We start from the raw sequence: 21,384 nt of genomic DNA, 5'->3' as shown, positions 1-21,384 counted from the left end.
TCACCCATATCCATGTTCAAAAGAATAACTTTCCTAATATGAACAAGCAAATGAACTAATTTATTTTATAGTTTCTTAAATGAGATGCAATTCTAAATGATATGATTAACACATATAGATATATAGATACTTAGATCTATACTAAGAATTTAAAATTGAATTAAATAAATAATAAAATATAAATTTTAAATTCATAAGAATTCAAATTCTTAATTATAATTATTATAAGATATCTTTATTTATAAATAATAATAATAGATACAAATAATAAATCGAGGCACCCATTCTTGGCTAATTTCTCAGAATATACCCAAAAAAAAAGTCGATCAAATGTATGTCTGACAAGGGGTATGTACAAAACTATACCTGCCGTGCTGATTGGGCACAGCAGAAAATAATTTTTTTTAATCGCTGCTACCTGCAGCGCCTGCAAATTTTTTTTAAAAAAAAGTCAATAGCACGGTAGCAGCCGACAATTACAAAAAGTGTCAGTCGCTAGCGTGCTGACTATGCACGATAGCGATTGACAACTGTGGACTGTGTCGGCTGCAGCACGATAGCCGTAGCGGCTGACTTTTAAAAAAAATTGGAGGAAGAAAAAAAGCAATAAAAGAGATTCCTTCTTACGATGCCCTTGCCTTTTAATTGATTAGGGGAAGCCCTCCTCCCTCCTCTTTAAAGCTGTTTCGCAAGAGACCCATTCTCTCAAAGGAGATTCATTGCCTTTTAGTAAAAGTAGTTTAAAAAAAGGATTCATGAAGTTAAAAAAGTAAAGAAGCAGGAGGCGCAGTAGCAAAAAAAAAAAAGGGCAAGCAGGAAAGCTTGTCTTTACTATGAGTGCACAACCTTCCCTACCCCGAAGCATCTTCAACGTCCTAGTTTCGGGAACATTTTTTTTTAATATAACGAATGAGTAGCCCCGCTCTCTATAGATTGGGACTCTCAGTGAATAGATGCAACGAGATAGACTGACCATCAACCCATTGAGAAATATGCCTTTACTTTACACTTGCCATAATATCTTATTGGGAGGGCTATGGGCATTAGACGGGTGAAAAAAAATTTTTATAGGATGGGCACACATTCAGGCATATGTAGGCACTCCATGTATTTGCCGATAATGCAGTTGAATATAAGTTATAGACTGCATGATTTTGTGGTTCTTTCATGTAATACAAAGTTCATTTTGCAAGTTTCTATAAAAAATGATTAATTTTTGTTTTTTAAATAGACAACAAAATCAATGTTAGTTTTTGTTTTATTTTATCTCTAAATTAGTAAACCATTATTAAATTGCTCTTTTTTTTCCTTTCTTTTATTTTGGATATACTTAAACTAACCAATATATATATATATTTTTAAAAAGACTCTCACTTAGGGGTTAGTTTCTTAGAATATAGTTGAAAAAAATGTCAACCGTGCACAACTCTGATATAACCCCCGTGTAAAACTATATCTACGTTATTATGATTTTTGTCTATAGCATGCTATGGATTAATTTGTTAAAAGAAAATTTATAAAAGCATATTTTAAGAGTTAAATTATTTAAAAGTAACATTTTAAAAGTTAAATATCTTACATTAGTAAGCATGTTTTATTGAATATAGTTTACAAATATTTATTTTTCCACAAAAACTATATTTTTTGTGAACAATTGTCTTAATCATCTGTTTATTTTATGTACATTACATTGTTATAGAATATGTGAGGACTCGCAAAAAACTATTATTTTATGCCTAATTTATGGCTTAATAAATTATTTAATTGGATTTTATTTCCAAGGAATATTTTCTAGTCTTATTAGACCTAAATACATGGTAATATAACTTCGTTATATTTTTAAAATGATTCGTTTCGAAAATTAATTTCCTAGAGCGCGTTTAGTAAAAATAGTGAATAGTACTTGGAGATTTTATCCGCGTATTAGCACAATAAGCTTGGAATATTGGAGACTTGTACCATGGTCCTAAAATAGGTAATTTTAAGCATAAATATTCAAGTGATAGTTAGTAGTGCAATCGTTATAAGAATTTTTCGAAAGTTTCGCGTTATAGCGGTAAAATGGGCGGTACGCGTTTTCACACGCGCGACTTTATTTGAGGAACTTTAGACCCTTGTTTCGAGACAATTAAGAGTGAATAATATCTATATTAACATGAGTGCATTAGAGGTTTAGTGCACTAGTGAACCAAACGCGCGAGAAATCAAGTCCAAACGCACCCTAAATTACACTATTTCGAGTTGACTTTGAGGTGCATTTTGCACCACACAAAGAATCTTCCTTTGGAAGCCAATTGCATCAGCACTCTCTCTCTCTCTTCACCTCACTTGGCCGAACAACAAGAAGGAGAAGAGCTCTCCATTGTCTTCATTTTTCATCTTCAATCCATGCACCAAAATCCACCCAAATCACACCAAACTTGGAGATCTCTTAGCAAACCACTTGGAGACTACATTTAGCTAACAAAAGGCTGCATCTTCACGGTTTCTTGGAGCTTCAAGCAGGCCGAAATTTTCTGGTCTTGCACACTTAAGGAAGAGGTAATGATCAACCCATGAATTCTTGTCTTTTGGAGGTTATATAGCAAGATTAAGCTCATGCATGCACTTAGTTACTTGTTTATGGTGTAAAAATGTGATTGTGGGCTCTTGGAATTCCCACACTTGGGTTGTTGTTGCTGATGTGATGATTAATGGTGATTATATTGTTGGTTTAGTGATTATAATGATGCATTAGTGATGGGTAATTAGTGGAAACTTCATTGGGTGTAAGAAGCTAAACTTTCCGATTTTGCCCCTGCTATGTTCGGCCATTTCCAGGCCAAATTTTAATGGTTTAATGGCTTGGATTGGATGTTTATAGGATGTATTTGATGTGTGAAAAATTTCATTGGAAAATATTGGGGTTTGATGGAGCAAATGAATTTTTGTTCGAAACCAGCAAATCTGGAAAACTGATTCGCGTATGCTCTGACCAGCAGTAGTAATTTGGCCATAACTCTGTCCTCGGATGTCGAAATCATGTGCCGTCAGTGGCGTTTGAAACTAGACATTCCTAGCTTTAATTTGGTATATAATGCACGTTCTGATTCCTTGTGAGCAAGCCGAACCAAATGTTTTAAGTTCGCTGTCCTGTTGCTCTGTTCATCTGGAATGAAGTGTTCAGGCAGCAACTTGATGCCCAAATTTGAACCAGATGGGTGCCGAATTTGGAAATGATTTCTTCTGTGATATTTTAACTCTATGAATGTATTTTCCAACGGCGTAAGCCATGCTCGATTTCGAGCTATAATGACTGAGTTGTGACTGAATCAAGTGAACTGCTCTGTTTTGGAAAACCCTAATGTTGGGACTGGTTTGGAACCAAATCTTGGAATGAACTTGTTAGTTGATGTTTTAGTATTAAACACTTACCAAAGATATTATGGGTGTATCTTAGACCCTTATTTCACAAATGAACCATGGTTGGATAACTTTCTTGGTTAGACGATTGCAAATTGGGAAATGCAAGTCAAAGGCAGTTTGCCTTAGGATTTTCTTGAACTTCGGTTGGCTCATTAACTACCTTACCGAAGGTATTTTTCCCCAAAATTCGATAGAGAGATACCTTCCATATAGTATTGAAACACTGCCAATTTTGGTGCCAATTCAAGTTCGTTTCGATACCTAATTAAAATTCCAAAGTTGGGGGTTCAAATCTGGAAATTCTTCTCCAGTCTTGAATTTGCTCAACTTCGGGCTACCGTATCTCGGTGCTCGAAACTCCGATTCTTGATCCGCTTGGTTTTTTTTCATACACTTCACTTGCAACACTAATTGAGCTGAAAATTTCAGAGGCCGGTTTGCAACGTACGAATCGTGCCGAATTTTCAAAGTTGGCCAAAAACCAACTTCGTTCTGCCATGAAAACCGACCCTGCATCTTCAAGCTCATTTTCGACCACTTTTCACTTTGATTCATGAAAAAGTGTCTTCTAGAAACTTATAGTACTCTCTAAGAGGTTTCCAACGGTATAAAGTTTTCCAATTTTCGACTTATACCGAGCGAGTTACGATTTTTCAAAGATTCATCAAAAAACTGGAAAATTTTCCAATTTCAAAGAAATAGAGTTTTTCAAAAACTCTTTATTCTTTTGATGTTCTTAAACGTTTTGTTTACGATTTTCATGATCAAAACTCAAATAATATTGTACATGATAAAAGGCAAGTTGAACCTCGATTTACGTGTAATTGAGGTTCCTTTTTGTGAAATAATCCTTAGATTGTACTAATGTACAATCTTCTTGATAAGTGGGTTAATTGTATGATTATTCGCTATTAAATTGCCAGGCGCGCAAGGAGACCTTCAAGAGGATCTCACCGTGGACACTTGAACTTCCGGGAAATAATTCTTATTGAATTGCTCGGTGAGTGTCAAGTGTGTGAATATTGATACTTGCTTATTTGTGGTATTTGTTGAAAGTTTTAAAAACAAGGGCGGGTGCGTACTTTATCGCACTCGTTCTAATTTCAAATGAATGAATGAAATGTCTTGAATGAATGAATGAAATGAAATGTTATGTCATGAATGCTTGTGTCGTTGGAGTGAACCTCCTCGACTTTCAAATGAATGGGGGACGCCCAAACTCATAGGCCGTCCTTAGACTCGAGCCAGCAATGGGCTTGGTCGGGGATTCGAACGAACCGTGAGATTATAAGCTCGACCTAATAAGAGGTCTTGCTTGGCATACTTGTAGAGTATCGCCCAATAATAGACTTGTGGGCCCTTGAGGTGTACGGTGGACGGAGGGAAGTAAGTGGTGATCTACGGAAATGGAAATACCGACCCGGTTGACAGGAGGGTCAATGCGGGAAGGTATACGAATGACAACGGCAGATCGAGTGGAACTTAGCTCCTGAGAGCTACTATATCCTTGAATTGTTTCTGATTACTTTTCCTGTTTGAATAATTGATTATTGAAAAGACATGGTTTTATTTATTAAATTTGGGTTTGTTATTTGACTAAGTGCTTGCATGTGTGTTCTTGGCCTCACGAGCGTTTAGCTCACCCTATAGTTTTGTTTTCCTTAACAGGACCGACTCTTGGAGAAATATGGAGAAACCATCCGTTGTAATTTTGTTAAGACTCCTGTTATATATTTTGACTAGGCCCTGGTTTGGGTTGTACTTTTGGAAATTGTAAACTTGAAATGTTTGGGCCCTGATGTGTACTTTGAATTGAAGTCGTTTCATGATTACCCGATGTACTGGTTATACATTAAGTGACTTATTAAGCTTGAACGCTTCCGCATTATTGTATTCATGTTGCTCTCATCGAAGTGTTTAGTTCGGTTTGAATTTGGATGGAATTGCTTGAGTCCTGGCGTGAGCTGGGCAGGCGTCCGCGGATACCCTTTGGTCCGCCTTAGGGAGATGTGGGGCGTCACAGTTGGTATCAGAGCTTAGGCTTCAGATCTGTAGCGTATCCTAGGCTTAAAGTTTAGGATGCCTGACTGTGGGATTAATTTGGATATTATGTGACAAGGATCCATTGTATCTTAGGGGTTAAAGAAATTTATTATTTGGGACTTGCAAAAGAAACTGAGGAATTAGGTGATGTTATATTGAAGGAAGATATGGGATGAGAGATTTGTAGTGAAAGATTGGATGAATTTGAATTATCATTATATTTGTAAGTGTGGAAAGAATTGAGATAATTATTAGTACTGGCTATGGAGGGTAAGGGACCGAGATTTGATAGTCAAACTCCATGTGTGATGATTTTGAACCAAGATAAAAGTACAAAGGAATAAAATGTATTTTCCGCCCACATATCTTCTAAAGATATTCTGCTTTGAAAATTTAAAGAAAAACTAGGATGTACTAGTTTTATTTGTAAGCGATGAGTGGAAGTAAGATATATATGCTTTAAATATGTGTAATTTTCCGATTTTGGTAAAAGGGTGAGTTTTACTTGAATTTCACATTTGAAAATTTGTGAATAACTAATGAGTTGTTGAACTTTGTATATGATGGGTTAATACAAGATTAACATTTTCTAAACTAAGTTTTCCCCCTTGATTGTATATTGGTGTAATCTCACACTTGAATTTGTCCATGCTTTACACGAAGAAAAATATATATATATATATATCCTGAGTTTTCGAAAGAATGGCAAGCTTATGTTTAATAATTTGAATCCTGAACTTGATAAGATTTTTGATTACTTGAAATACTCTTCTTATGTTTTAAAATTCTTGACTTTCAAGAAGAGTGAGCCAATTTTAAATGTACGGACTGAGGCAACTTTGAGATATAGAGAGCAACTGCATTCAAGAGTACAAGTTAGTGTGAATTGATTTGGTTTCCATTTGACACGTAAGGTAGCAAGTTGTACTTATTCTTGGGTTTGAACTTGGAGCTTGAAACTTTAATTACAAAACCCTAAGACTGGTTATTTTTGGAGATGATGGTGTTCCGACTGGTGGCTGGTTATTAAAGATTTTGAGCTTCGAATGGATAATCTTGGTTTTAGCTTGCGTTATGGCTTTATTGGATTTAATTTCGTAAAGGCGTGTGATCTGATTGAAATTAGTGATGTCTGGACCCTTTGGTTTAACTATGGACTTAGAAAGGGGTAGTGCACGCTGTGAGGCCTTTTGTATCCTGCTTGTATGTACTTCTATATTTTTGTGGCACTTAATTGCCTATGTGCAATATTGGACATATTGGTCTTGTTTTGTAACTTCTAACCGTGCTATAACTTTTGATACATGTAATGAATCATGACCTGATTTTAAATGTTTTTGCAACTTGTATACGCGTTACGCTCTTTATGCTTAGTTATGCCTTTTCCTGTGCTTATAGACTTTTCTTAAGTAGGGTAGCAGGAACGAGAAAAGGGGACCGTGACCGAGGGCTTAGACAACCCTGTACTTGTGAGACAAATTGATAGACAGTTTCATATAATTTAATAGGTCCCTAGTACCGAATATGAATCGAACATAAACCCGAAGATCCGATCTACTAGTGTATAATGGATTAACCTAGCTAGAAACTTGGTGAGCTTTTCTTGTGCGCAACATATGTTATGATTGGTTCTGTGCCAGTATTTCAATCTTAGGAAGTTTGAACTCCGAAAGTATTGCAGTGGGTTGGTAAGAGAACTCGAACTGTCTGAAACCGATTAGACTGAGCTTACTTGAGACTTGAACCTGTTTAGGCTAGTGTGCTCTTGCGTATCCTCAATGGACCTAATTTGACTGAATATATGGAATGTGGACTTGAATTTTGTGACTGTTTAAGAATGTGAATTGCTGGACAGAGGTTAGGCCAGGGTGTTCTTACTCGTACTCATGACCCTTGAATTTGAACTTGAACTTGCACTTGAACTTGAACTTATACTTTTGTTCGTACTCATGCACCATGAACCTGAAGTATTTGGCTCTGCTTTGACCCTACTCTTGAACTTATTCGTACTGGTGTGGTTGTAGACCGGCTACTACTCTTCTGTAGCGGTTGAACTGAACCTCTCTGGTGGGGCATTGCTTGTTGTGTTGTCCAGCACCACCAGGGATGAACTTTTGATTTGAAGCTTCGCTATATCCTGAATTTCTTCCAAATGTCTGGGACTTTACGTCCGACTTCAAGCCTTTTGCCTGTTTTATCTGATTACGCGATTAATTCCCTATTGGACCATGACTATTTGATAGGTTGGATTGGTGTGATATGTAATACTTGAACCTGATAAGTGATTATTATATAAGCCATGCTCTACTGGATGTAAGGGGTAAGTTAGCCTCGTCTGCACTTATTTCGGGAATTCGGGCTAGAAAATTTTTAAATAAGGGAGCTCAAGGATATTTGGCTTTTCTTATTAATACCCCTAGCGATAAGGTGAATCTGGAGGACACACCGGTAGTGAAAGAATTTTCTGATGTTTTTCCTGAAGAATTGGAGTCTCTACCCCGGAACGGGAAATAGCTTTTAAAATTGATTTAACTCCGGGAACAGCACCTATATCAAGGACACCATACAGGATGGCTCCAGCTGAGTTGAAGGAGTTGAAGTTACAATTACAGGATTTGTTGGAACGAGGTTTTATACGAGAGAGTGATTCTCCGTGGGGAGCCCCAGTTTTGTTTGTAAAGAAGAAAGATGGGAGTTTGAGGTTATGTATAGATTATCGAGGTTTAAGTGATGTTACGATTAAGAATAAATACCCACTACCCCACATCGATGAACTGTTTGATCAATTGCAAGGGGCGGTAGTGTTTTCAAAGTTGGATCTAAGGCAAGGTTACTATCAATTGAGGATTTTGGAAAAGGACATACCTAAGACTGCTTTTAACTCGAGGTATGGGCACTTCGAGTTTGCAGTAATGCCTTTTGGGTTAACCAATGCACCTGCCGCTTTCATGGATTTAATGCATAGGGTTTTTAAGCCTTACTTGGATCAATTTGTGGTGATTTTCATTGATGACATTTTAGTGTATTCTAAGAATGTGAAAGATCACGAGAAACATTTGAGAATTGTTTTACAAATCTTGAGGGAACATCAGTTATATGCTAAGTTTAGCAAGTGTGAATTCTGGCTGAAGGAAGTGACTTTCCTAGGGCATATAATTTCTAAGGATGGGATTAAAGTGGATCCAGCTAAAGTGGAAGCTGTTTCGAAATGGAAACGACCGGAAAATCCAACGGAAGTTCGGAGTTTTATAGGATTGGCAGGATATTACCGGAGATTCATCCAGGATTTTTCGAAAATTGCTGGACCTATGACTGAGTTGACCAAGAAAAATGGAAAGTTTATTTGGAGTTCTAAGTGTGAAGGAAGTTTTCAGGAGTTGAAAAGACGGTTGACTAGAGCGCCTGTCCTAGCTCTACCAAATGGACATGATAGTTTTGTGGTTTACACAGATGCATCTAAGGAAGGTTTGGGATGTGTTTTGATGCAAAATGATAAAGTGATAGCTTATGCCTCTAGAAAATTGAAGCCGCATGAAGGGAACTATCCGACCCACGATTTGGAGTTAGCGGCTGTGGTCTTTGCTTTGAAGAAATGGAGACACTATTTATACGGAGTGACATTTGAGGTTTTTACAGATCACAAAAGCCTTAAGTACTTATTTTCTCAGAAGGAACTGAATTTGAGGCAACGTAGATGGATGGAATTTCTGGAAGATTATGACTGCATTATTAAGTACCATCCTGGGAAGGCCAATGTAGTGGCCGATGCTTTGAGCCGTCAGGTACAAATGGCTGGATTGATGGTTAAGGAAATTCGATTGTTGGAGGAAGTTAGCTATTGGAATCCTCGATTAGAACCAAGGAAAGTGATTTTGGGGAACATTGTGATAACCTCCACTTTATTGGGACGTATTAAGGAATCTCAGGAAAAGGACCCTGAAATGCAAAAGTTGGTGGAGAGAGTCAAGATGGGGGACCAGACCGATTTCACTTTGGGATCAGATGGAATATTGAGATTTCGAAATCGGGTGGTTATGCCAAAGGATGAAGGGCTTAGAAAAGAAATTTTAGAAGAGGCACACCGATCAAAGTTTACAGTACATCCAGGAGGGAACAAAATGTACCAAGACTTGAAAGGTCTTTATTGGTGGAAAAATATGAAGAAGGAAATTGCCCAATTTGTTCAGACATGCTTGGTTTGTCAACAGGTTAAAGCCGAACATCAGAAACCATCTGGGCTTTTGCAACCTCTAGAAATACCTGAGTGGAAATGGGAAAATATTACCATGGATTTTGTATCAGGCTTACCAAGGACACAGAGAGGCCATGATGCCATTTGGGTGATAGTAGATAGATTGACTAAATCAGCTCATTTTCTGCCGATTAATATGAAATATCCATTGGAGAAGTTGGCCAGATTGTACTTGGATGAGATTATCAGACTACATGGTATACCTGTGAGTATTGTGTCAGATAGGGATCCAAGATTTGTTTCGAGGTTTTGGCAAAAGATGCAAGAAGTGTTGGGGACTAAGTTGAACTTTAGTACCACCTATCATCCCCAGACTGATGGACAATCTGAAAGAACAATTCAAACTCTTGAGAACATGTTGAGGACTTGTGTACTGGACTTCGGAGAGAATTGGAGTAAGTTCTTGACCTTAGTGGAATTTGCCTATAACAATAGGTTCCACTCTTCTACTCAAATGGCTCCGTATGAGGCACTTTACGGTCGGAAGTGTAGATCCCCAATTTGTTGGGATGAAATAGGTGAACGGAAAATCTTAGACACGACTATTGTATCTTGGATTGAGGAGGCTAATGAGAAGGCGAAATTGATACGGCAAAGAATTCAAACCGCTCAGAGTAGACAAAAGAGTTACGCCGACAATCGGAGGAAGGATTTGGAGTTCACTGTTGGAGATATGGTATTTCTCAAGATTACGCCTTTAAAAGCAAGTTTGATGTCCGGAAAAGGGAAGAAACTACAACCAAGGTTTGTAGGGCCTTATAAGATTATTCAGCGAGTTGGGAATGTAGCCTATAAGCTGGAATTACCACCGAGTTTATCTCGTATTCATAACGTGTTTCATGTGTCCATGCTTAAGAAGTATCATCCAAACCCCTCTCATGTTTTACAACCAGGGAATATTGAGATTGATGAAACCCTGACCATGAGGAGAGACCGGTAAAACTTCTGGATCGAAAGGTAAAGGAATTGAGGAACAAGCAGATACCACTAGTGAAAGTTTTATGGAAGAACCATGGAGTAGAAGGAGCAACATGGGAAGTTGAAGAGACAATCAAGGAGAAGTATCCAGACTTGTTCATCGACCAAGGTAAATTTCGAGGACGAAATTTTCTTAAGGGGGAGAGGATGTGAGGACTCGCAAAAAACTATTATTTTATGCCTAATTTATGGCTTAATAAATTATTTAATTGGATTTTATTTCCAAGGAATATTTTCTAGTCTTATTAGACCTAAATACATGGTAATATAACTTCGTTATATTTTTAAAATGATTCGTTTCGAAAATTAATTTCCTAGAGCGCGTTTAGTAAAAATAGTGAATAGTACTTGGAGATTTTATCCGCGTATTAGCACAATAAGCTTGGAATATTGGAGACTTGTACCATGGTCCTAAAATAGGTAATTTTAAGCATAAATATTCAAGTGATAGTTAGTAGTGCAATCGTTATAAGAATTTTTCGAAAGTTTCGCGTTATAGCGGTAAAATGGGCGGTACGCGTTTTCACACGCGCGACTTTATTTGAGGAACTTTAGACCCTTGTTTCGAGACAATTAAGAGTGAATAATATCTATATTAACATGAGTGCATTAGAGGTTTAGTGCACTAGTGAACCAAACGCGCGAGAAATCAAGTCCAAACGCACCCTAAATTACACTATTTCGAGTTGACTTTGAGGTGCATTTTGCACCACACAAAGAATCTTCCTTTGGAAGCCAATTGCATCAGCACTCTCTCTCTCTCTTCACCTCACTTGGCCGAACAACAAGAAGGAGAAGAGCTCTCCATTGTCTTCATTTTTCATCTTCAATCCATGCACCAAAATCCACCCAAATCACACCAAACTTGGAGATCTCTTAGCAAACCACTTGGAGACTACATTTAGCTAACAAAAGGCTGCATCTTCACGGTTTCTTGGAGCTTCAAGCAGGCCGAAATTTTCTGGTCTTGCACACTTAAGGAAGAGGTAATGATCAACCCATGAATTCTTGTCTTTTGGAGGTTATATAGCAAGATTAAGCTCATGCATGCACTTAGTTACTTGTTTATGGTGTAAAAATGTGATTGTGGGCTCTTGGAATTCCCACACTTGGGTTGTTGTTGCTGATGTGATGATTAATGGTGATTATATTGTTGGTTTAGTGATTATAATGATGCATTAGTGATGGGTAATTAGTGGAAACTTCATTGGGTGTAAGAAGCTAAACTTTCCGATTTTGCCCCTGCTATGTTCGGCCATTTCCAGGCCAAATTTTAATGGTTTAATGGCTTGGATTGGATGTTTATAGGATGTATTTGATGTGTGAAAAATTTCATTGGAAAATATTGGGGTTTGATGGAGCAAATGAATTTTTGTTCGAAACCAGCAAATCTGGAAAACTGATTCGCGTATGCTCTGACCAGCAGTAGTAATTTGGCCATAACTCTGTCCTCGGATGTCGAAATCATGTGCCGTCGGTGGCGTTTGAAACTAGACATTCCTAGCTTTAATTTGGTATATAATGCACGTTCTGATTCCTTGTGAGCAAGCCGAACCAAATGTTTTAAGTTCGCTGTCCTGTTGCTCTGTTCATCTGGAATGAAGTGTTCAGGCAGCAACTTGATGCCCAAATTTGAACCAGATGGGTGCCGAATTTGGAAATGATTTCTTCTGTGATATTTTAACTCTATGAATGTATTTTCCAACGGCGTAAGCCATGCTCGATTTCGAGCTATAATGACTGAGTTGTGACTGAATCAAGTGAACTGCTCTGTTTTGGAAAACCCTAATGTTGGGACTGGTTTGGAACCAAATCTTGGAATGAACTTGTTAGTTGATGTTTTAGTATTAAACACTTACCAAAGATATTATGGGTGTATCTTAGACCCTTATTTCACAAATGAACCATGGTTGGATAACTTTCTTGGTTAGACGATTGCAAATTGGGAAATGCAAGTCAAAGGCAGTTTGCCTTAGGATTTTCTTGAACTTCGGTTGGCTCATTAACTACCTTACCGAAGGTATTTTTCCCCAAAATTCGATAGAGAGATACCTTCCATATAGTATTGAAACACTGCCAATTTTGGTGCCAATTCAAGTTCGTTTCGATACCTAATTAAAATTCCAAAGTTGGGGGTTCAAATCTGGAAATTCTTCTCCAGTCTTGAATTTGCTCAACTTCGGGCTACCGTATCTCGGTGCTCGAAACTCCGATTCTTGATCCGCTTGGTTTTTTTTCATACACTTCACTTGCAACACTAATTGAGCTGAAAATTTCAGAGGCCGGTTTGCAACGTACGAATCGTGCCGAATTTTCAAAGTTGGCCAAAAACCAACTTCGTTCTGCCATGAAAACCGACCCTGCATCTTCAAGCTCATTTTCGACCACTTTTCACTTTGATTCATGAAAAAGTGTCTTCTAGAAACTTATAGTACTCTCTAAGAGGTTTCCAACGGTATAAAGTTTTCCAATTTTCGACTTATACCGAGCGAGTTACGATTTTTCAAAGATTCATCAAAAAACTGGAAAATTTTCCAATTTCAAAGAAATAGAGTTTTTCAAAAACTCTTTATTCTTTTGATGTTCTTAAACGTTTTGTTTACGATTTTCATGATCAAAACTCAAATAATATTGTACATGATAAAAGGCAAGTTGAACCTCGATTTACGTGTAATTGAGGTTCCTTTTTGTGAAATAATCCTTAGATTGTACTAATGTACAATCTTCTTGATAAGTGGGTTAATTGTATGATTATTCGCTATTAAATTGCCAGGCGCGCAAGGAGACCTTCAAGAGGATCTCACCGTGGACACTTGAACTTCCGGGAAATAATTCTTATTGAATTGCTCGGTGAGTGTCAAGTGTGTGAATATTGATACTTGCTTATTTGTGGTATTTGTTGAAAGTTTTAAAAACAAGGGCGGGTGCGTACTTTATCGCACTCGTTCTAATTTCAAATGAATGAATGAAATGTCTTGAATGAATGAATGAAATGAAATGTTATGTCATGAATGCTTGTGTCGTTGGAGTGAACCTCCTCGACTTTCAAATGAATGGGGGACGCCCAAACTCATAGGCCGTCCTTAGACTCGAGCCAGCAATGGGCTTGGTCGGGGATTCGAACGAGCCGTGAGATTATAAGCTCGACCTAATAAGAGGTCTTGCTTGGCATACTTGTAGAGTATCGCCCAATAATAGACTTGTGGGCCCTTGAGGTGTACGGTGGACGGAGGGAAGTAAGTGGTGATCTACGGAAATGGAAATACCGACCCGGTTGACAGGAGGGTCAATGCGGGAAGGTATACGAATGACAACGGCAGATCGAGTGGAACTTAGCTCCTGAGAGCTACTATATCCTTGAATTGTTTCTGATTACTTTTCCTGTTTGAATAATTGATTATTGAAAAGACATGGTTTTATTTATTAAATTTGGGTTTGTTATTTGACTAAGTGCTTGCATGTGTGTTCTTGGCCTCACGAGCGTTTAGCTCACCCTATAGTTTTGTTTTCCTTAACAGGACCGACTCTTGGAGAAATATGGAGAAACCATCCGTTGTAATTTTGTTAAGACTCCTGTTATATATTTTGACTAGGCCCTGGTTTGGGTTGTACTTTTGGAAATTGTAAACTTGAAATGTTTGGGCCCTGATGTGTACTTTGAATTGAAGTCGTTTCATGATTACCCGATGTACTGGTTATACATTAAGTGACTTATTAAGCTTGAACGCTTCCGCATTATTGTATTCATGTTGCTCTCATCGAAGTGTTTAGTTCGGTTTGAATTTGGATGGAATTGCTTGAGTCCTGGCGTGAGCTGGGCAGGCGTCCGCGGATACCCTTTGGTCCGCCTTAGGGAGATGTGGGGCGTCACAGAATATCCCCTTTTGATTGAGCACTAGATAGAAGAGGATTTTGAAGGTTTAAAATCAACAGATAGGGGGTCTAAATTTTACAAAAAAAAATACAGTATTACGATTTTTAACTTTATTTTTGTTTGGTACAAAGCGAAAGGAATGTCACTTATTATTACATTAGATATCAATGGATGTAAAATAAGAAATGTGTCTTGATTTTTGCTTTAAAATTCTAACTAAAACAGTAAAATAGAAATCTGCCTTGATTAGCGTTTTAGAATTTTTTTTGTTTTTCTCTTCAGCTACCAAACTGATAAAAAACATTTCATAAATATTGTAAATGGGCAGTTTATTTATAAAAATCTTATAAATAATATTTATAAGTATTATAAATAATACGAGTCCATATCTTCATGTTTGCGGTAGGAGCATATTTGTGTTTATAGCTATTCAACTGATAGTAAGTTTGGAATAACAAGTGACGTAATAAAAAATTTGTGCCCGACATTTAATGTTTAGGAACGCAAGGAGATAGGCAGGATTTTGCAATTTTGCATTTAAGGTTCAGGGTCTAAATAATTAGGGTTTACGAAAAAAGTGAAATTAAACATAGATAAAATTTAAACTTAAGGAAAGTACCATTCAAATAATAACTACCTAACACGTACAACCATTAACAAAGTCAATGTTTAGGGCACATGTTGCCTTTGCTCTTGCCTTTACCCTTACCCTTACTATCATCATGCGGCGTTGTGGAAGGACAACAAAATCTCTTTGATCGTCGTCTTTGACGCTCACCAAGAACGACACCAGAATGATTCGAATAATCACGATGCGGCGTATCATCCCTGGAAGCACTATCAGGGTCAACGTTAGCCGTCAGAGACGAATCAGAAGTATTTCTAGTTCCATAATCATTCGTGGAACGAAAGGCGACAAAATCTCCTGTTGATACATGACTAGATGCATAATTTGGTTGGCTGGTAAATGGGAAGACCAATAGCTATCCGAGACTGTAATAATCAGGAAGTTCGAACGATGAAAAAGTACCTCCCGTTCCACAAAGAAAACTGAATATGGAGTGCAAGGCCGCAGCGGAAGAAGAGTCTGCTGTCTTGTTACCTCCATACTTATATAGAGGTAATTGTGATGAAGATGCAAACCATACATCAAATCCATGAATGTCTGCAATTGGCGTCGGTGGTTCAGCAAATGGAGAAAATTGTTGGGACGGTGTTCCTTGTGCACCAATGATCATCGACGCTGACAATGGCATAAACATGTCCCCAAATGCATGAAGTGTGCAACCATCCCTACATTCACACCCAGCACAGGTGAAGATTCGAATTGGGTGAATTGCTGAATCAGAGGCATGTGCGAATGATAAGTATCCATCCCCATGATATGAATGCTAGGTTCAGCAATAGTTGACTCATCATGTAAACCATGTCTCGAAGGTTTACTACGACTAGACGATGGTCCTGTTTGAGATGGAACGCGTCGCACGAGCGTCTGAAATGGGACATTTGATGCCGAAGGGTGCCCAGAATCGAATGGATCGGACTGTCCAACAATCATACGATCAAAACATCAGAGGTATTGCATCGAACCATATGCACCATCCATGATGGTTAACAGACGTGGATATGACTGTTCACCGATATCATAAATGTTGGGATATGCAACTTTTCTTACATATTTTGCTAGATTATGTTTGATATCAAAATAATTTAGTTATTAGAAGAATAAGAATATTTGTTAACCAAAGATCATGTTGAGATTTGCTAGTAGAAAAAGATTATATTTTGTTGAGATTTTTAGGATAATTGTTAGTTGGATATTTTGTAATTTGTTTCATGTAATCACTATAAATAGTGAGTTGATGAATGTAGAACATAATCTCATTTTCTACTTTCAACACAAGTCTCTTATAAGCTTTTTTTGCAACATTAAGGTGTTGTTTCTTAGTTTATGGCCCCCAAAAAACCAACGAAGTGATATCAAGAGTCTATATCTTAAGGGCCTGAGTCCTTTTTTTTTTTAGAGTGATGCATTGGTGAGGATCCTTTATAAGTTCAAAGCCATGACAGGAAAGAACTTTTTGTCAAATGTTTCAACTTTTAGTGGTGAAACTTACCAAATTTGGGCCATAAAATTTTGGACTTATTTGGTAGTCAATGATCTACGGGATATGGTGGAGAAGAATTTTGTTTCACTAGCATTTGAAGAGCTGATGGATACACAAATTAGAGACCACAAAGTTGCAGTTAGACAGAGATCCAAGACTAGCATTCACATATCAGTTTTTGATGCTGTTTTCACAAGGATAATGGCTAATGATTTGATTGAGAATAAATTATTCTCAATTAAAATAAAAAGGAAAAGTTTCACTATGAATTGGTCAGATTTTGATAATTCTAAAGTGGAACATGATGATGAAATCAAGAATTCAGATTCTGAAAAATTCAGGAGGAGATCATTGATAAGTCGGGAGGTGTCAAATTGATTCCTGATATTTATCAAGATTATAACATTTCTGTTTTTGAATTTACTGATTTTGATGGTGATGACAAAATAAAGAACCATGCAGAATTTCATATTTTCTGTATAGGTTCAAATGTCGTCAAAGGATGTTCCACTTTAAACCTATGAGAAGGTTATTTGGAAACATTAAAAAAAAATCATCTTTTATGTGGAGTTTGGCATGAGACGACAAAAGAAGTGGTTCATTGCAAGACTAATATTTAGCTTGCATAAAAACCCAAAGGAAGAAGTTCATTGCAAGGCTAATCATCAATTGCAAAGCTTCTTACAAAAGTCTCGTCCAAAACAAGATTCAAAGATTTGAGAAGACAATTCAAAATCTGCAGCAAAAGTGGCAAGGAGGAGTGTTGGGATATGCAACTTTTCCTACATATTTTGCTAGATTATGTTTGATATCAAAATAATTTAGTTATTAGAAGAGTAAGGATATTTGTTAACCAAAGATCATGTTGAGATTTGCTAGTAGAAAATGATTATATTTTGTTGAGATTTTTAGGATAATTGTTAGTTAGATATTTTGCTAGTTTGTTTCATGTAATCACTATAAATAGTGAGTTGATGAATGTAGAATATAAGTTCATTTTTTACCTTCAATACAAGTCTCTTATAAGCTTTTTTTTGCAACACTAGGGTGTTGTTTCTTAGTTCATGTCCCAAAAAATCAACAATAAATATTGATAGCGTCATGTGTCTGCTGACCAATACGCTGCATAGCACCCATCTGTAACAACAAAAAGATCGACTAGTTGTTAGGAATAATTGCTTAACGCATAGGAATAATACGTTTAAAATTATAGAAGTCTCAAGTAAATGCATACCAAATACTCAAATTGTCCAGAGACTCCCTGAATCATTTGGTCCATCTGCGGATCGTGGTGGATAGGATTCGAAATATATAGAACAGTGTGCTCGTGATACCATTTGAGGTAATCATTTGATGGCCTAAATGTATTAGCAAGCTGACCTGTGACCTCTGCATTAGCGCGAGCATTCCAATATTCTATCCACCCTCTATAAAATTGGGCCCAATTCCTTCCAAGATAGCCAGATAGATTGAGCTGATGAACCCCGTTCTGATTTGTGTCAATGGGTTTGGGAACATTTTGAACTAGTCCAAACTAACGTATGACACAATTTGTACAGTGAAACTCAATAATGTGCCAAAATACGAGGAAAACTTTAGTCCGCCAAATGCGCTCGCCGTGTTTGCAGTATCGTGGCAGTGCAGCCAACCTTTCATCACTGTACGGCATCCATATGAACTATAATAACGAAAAAGTAATTATTTATTTTTGAAAAGAATGGAATATATTAGCAAATAGTAATCGAAACTATAATATATAAAATACTTCATCCATACGTAGCAATGCAATATGCTCGCGATAGTAGCTGCTGTGCTTACCGGACGAATCAACCCCTATACGTTCAGCTGCCCATCTACCACCTATCGAAAATTCACCGGTCTCATGCACTGAAAACATCTCCGGTTGGATGCTAGGAATTCGTTCCCATACCCATATTTGGAGTAATAGGTAAAAGCCACTTGTGGTAGCAGTAGAAGCACGTGAACCGTGACACATGCGTGAGTATAAACAAGCTAGAGTCGCTGACCCCCTAATGTATTCCTCCATCGCATCTAAACCTCAAACATAATCTGACCAGTTCAGACTAACAAGATTCTCACATGAATATGTAAATAGTAGCCCACCCAATAAAATCAATATATACATGCGAGCATACTGCCGAACCAGTTCATTGAGAGCATCTGACGGTACTGGAACAGTCAACCGCCTGTACATAGAAGACACCTTTAAGGGGCCATGATTTAGCATCACATTTTCCGGTCAAAATTCTAAAACCTTGTTCACCAAGTGTTTGCACTCCTGTAGAGTTCACATAATGTGATTCAATGTAGCGGGACGTCCGTCCACCCGTAGACCTCTACATCTTGCAAAGTTATCATCGACTCGCCCATAACAGGAAGATGGAAGGTGTGCGTCTCCCGTTTCCACCGTTTAACGAGGGCTGTGATGAGTCCATGATCTACAATAAGATATTCAGCCACTCAAACACCACGAAATCTTGCGTAATCAATATAATGCGCCACTCGTGGATCCAGCAACAAGAAACAACTGCCAAAGCAAATTTGAGAGTGACAGAAAGCGAGAGAAATAAGAAGAACAGCTTCAAAGAAAGAGAAATGAGAGTGAGCGGTGGAAACTGGGCATAATCTAGCATTTTATAGCGAATTCAATCAAATCTAGCTGTTCATCTTAACGACTAGAATTTTTTTGAAAAAATCTCACCGCTACCGTGCTGATTGGACACGGTAGTGGTAGTTTTTACCCAATTATTTGCGTACAATGGCTATGACAATCACATGGCCTTTGTCAGGTGCCTGACACTCACATGTCAGGCGCCTGGCACTTTTTACTTTTTGACTAGCTGTCTCCTACCTTGTCAACTGTGCAGGATTTCGTGATATTCGAATGGTTGGATATCTTATTGTAGATCATGGACTCATCACAGCCCTTGTTGAGCGCTAGAGACAGGAGACGTACACCTTCCATCTTCCTGTTATGGGCGAGTCGACAATAACTCTACAAAATGTAGAGGTGTTATGGGGTCTACGAGTGGACGGGCATCCCGTTTCATTGAATCACATTGGGCGAACTCTACAGGAGCGCAAACAGTTGGTGAACGAGATTTTAGGATTTTGACCGAAAGATGCGATGCTAAATCATGGCTACCTAAAGATGTCTTCTATGTACAGGCAGTTGACTGTTCCAGTATCGCCAGATGCTCCCGATGAACTGGTTCGACAGTATGCTCGCATGTACATATTGATTTAATTGGGTGGACTACTGTTTGCAGATTCATGCGGGAATTTTGTTAGCCTGAACTGGTTAGATTATGTTCGAGATTTGGATGCGATGGAGGAGTACATTTGGGGGTCAGCGACTTTAGCCTGTTTATACTCACGCATGTGTCACGGTTCGCGTGCTTCTACTGCTATCACAAGCGGCCCTTACCTATTACTTCAAATATGGATATGGAAACGAATTCCTAGCATCTAACCGGAGATGTTTCAAACGCATGAGACCGGTGAATTTTCGATAGGTGGCAGATGGGCAGCTGAACGTATAGGAGTTGATTTGCTGGGTAAGTGCAGCAGCTACTATCGTGAGCATATTGCATTGCTACGCAAGGATGAGGTATTTTATATGTTATAGTTTCAATTACTATTTGCTAATATATCCCATTCTTTTCGAAAATAAATAATTACTTTTTCGTTATGACAATTCATATGGATACCGTACAATGATAAAATATTGGCCATACTACCACGATACTGCAGACACGACGAGCATATTTGGTGGACTAAAGTTCCCCTCGTATTTTGGCATATTATTGAGTTTTACTATCCAAATCGTGTCATGCGTCAGTTTGGACTAGTTCAAAATGTTTCCAAACCCGTTAACACAAATCTGATCGGGGTTCATCAACTCGATCTGTCTAGTTATTCTGGAAGGAATTGTGCCTAATTTCATAGGGGGTGAATAGAATGTTGGAATGCTCGCGCTAATGCGGAGGTCACGGATCAACTTACTAATACATTCAGGCCATCAAATGATTACCTCAAATAGTATGATGAGCACACTGTTCTATATATTTCAAGCCCTATCCACCAGGATCCGCAGATGGACCAAATGCTTCAGGGAGTCTCTGGACAATTTGAGTATTTGGTATGCATTTACTTGAGACTTATATCATTTTAAGCGTATTTTTCCTGTGCGTTAAACAATTATTCCTAACAACTATTCGATTTTTTTGTTGTTACAAATGGGTGCTATGCAGCGTATTGGTCAGCAGACACAGGACGCTATCAATATTTATGATATCAGTGAACAGTCATATCCACGTCTATTGAACATCATGGATAGTGCATATGGTTCGATGCAATACCTCCGACGTTTTGATCGTATGATTGTAGAACAGTCCTATCCATTCGATTCTGAGCACCCTTCGGCATCAAATGTCCCATTTCATACACCTGTGCGACTCGTTCCATCTCAAATAGGACCATCGTCTAGTCGTGGTAGACATTTAAGACATGGTTTACACGATAAGTCAACCGTTGCTGAACCTAGCGTTCAAATAACGGGGATGGATACTCATCATCCGCACACGCCTCCAATTCAGCAATTCACCCCATGCAAACCTTCACCTATGTCGGGTGTGAATGCAGATATAGCTGCACACTTTCATGCATCTAGGGACATGTTTATGTCATCGCCGGCGTCGATG

General features: G+C 38.0%; 2 long non-coding RNA genes across 2 annotated transcripts; both read left to right on the top strand.

The window, feature by feature from the left end:
* Nucleotides 1-2,298: 2,298 nt before the first annotated feature.
* Nucleotides 2,299-5,298, top strand: LOC140036037 (uncharacterized). Its single transcript, XR_011839935.1, has 2 exons — nt 2,299-2,541; nt 5,074-5,298. It is a non-coding gene; the product is annotated as an uncharacterized lncRNA (long non-coding RNA).
* A 6,123-nt stretch (nt 5,299-11,421) lies between these two features.
* Nucleotides 11,422-14,421, top strand: LOC140036036 (uncharacterized). The gene is made up of 2 exons (XR_011839934.1): nt 11,422-11,664; nt 14,197-14,421. It is a non-coding gene; the product is annotated as an uncharacterized lncRNA (long non-coding RNA).
* The last annotated feature ends 6,963 nt before the right edge of the window (nt 14,422-21,384 follow it).

This window comes from Coffea arabica, chromosome 2c, assembly GCF_036785885.1.
Source record: "Coffea arabica cultivar ET-39 chromosome 2c, Coffea Arabica ET-39 HiFi, whole genome shotgun sequence".
NCBI classification, from domain to species: domain Eukaryota; kingdom Viridiplantae; phylum Streptophyta; class Magnoliopsida; order Gentianales; family Rubiaceae; genus Coffea; species Coffea arabica.
Note: the sequence above shows the minus strand (reverse complement) of the source record. Positions and strands in the feature narration are given on the sequence as shown.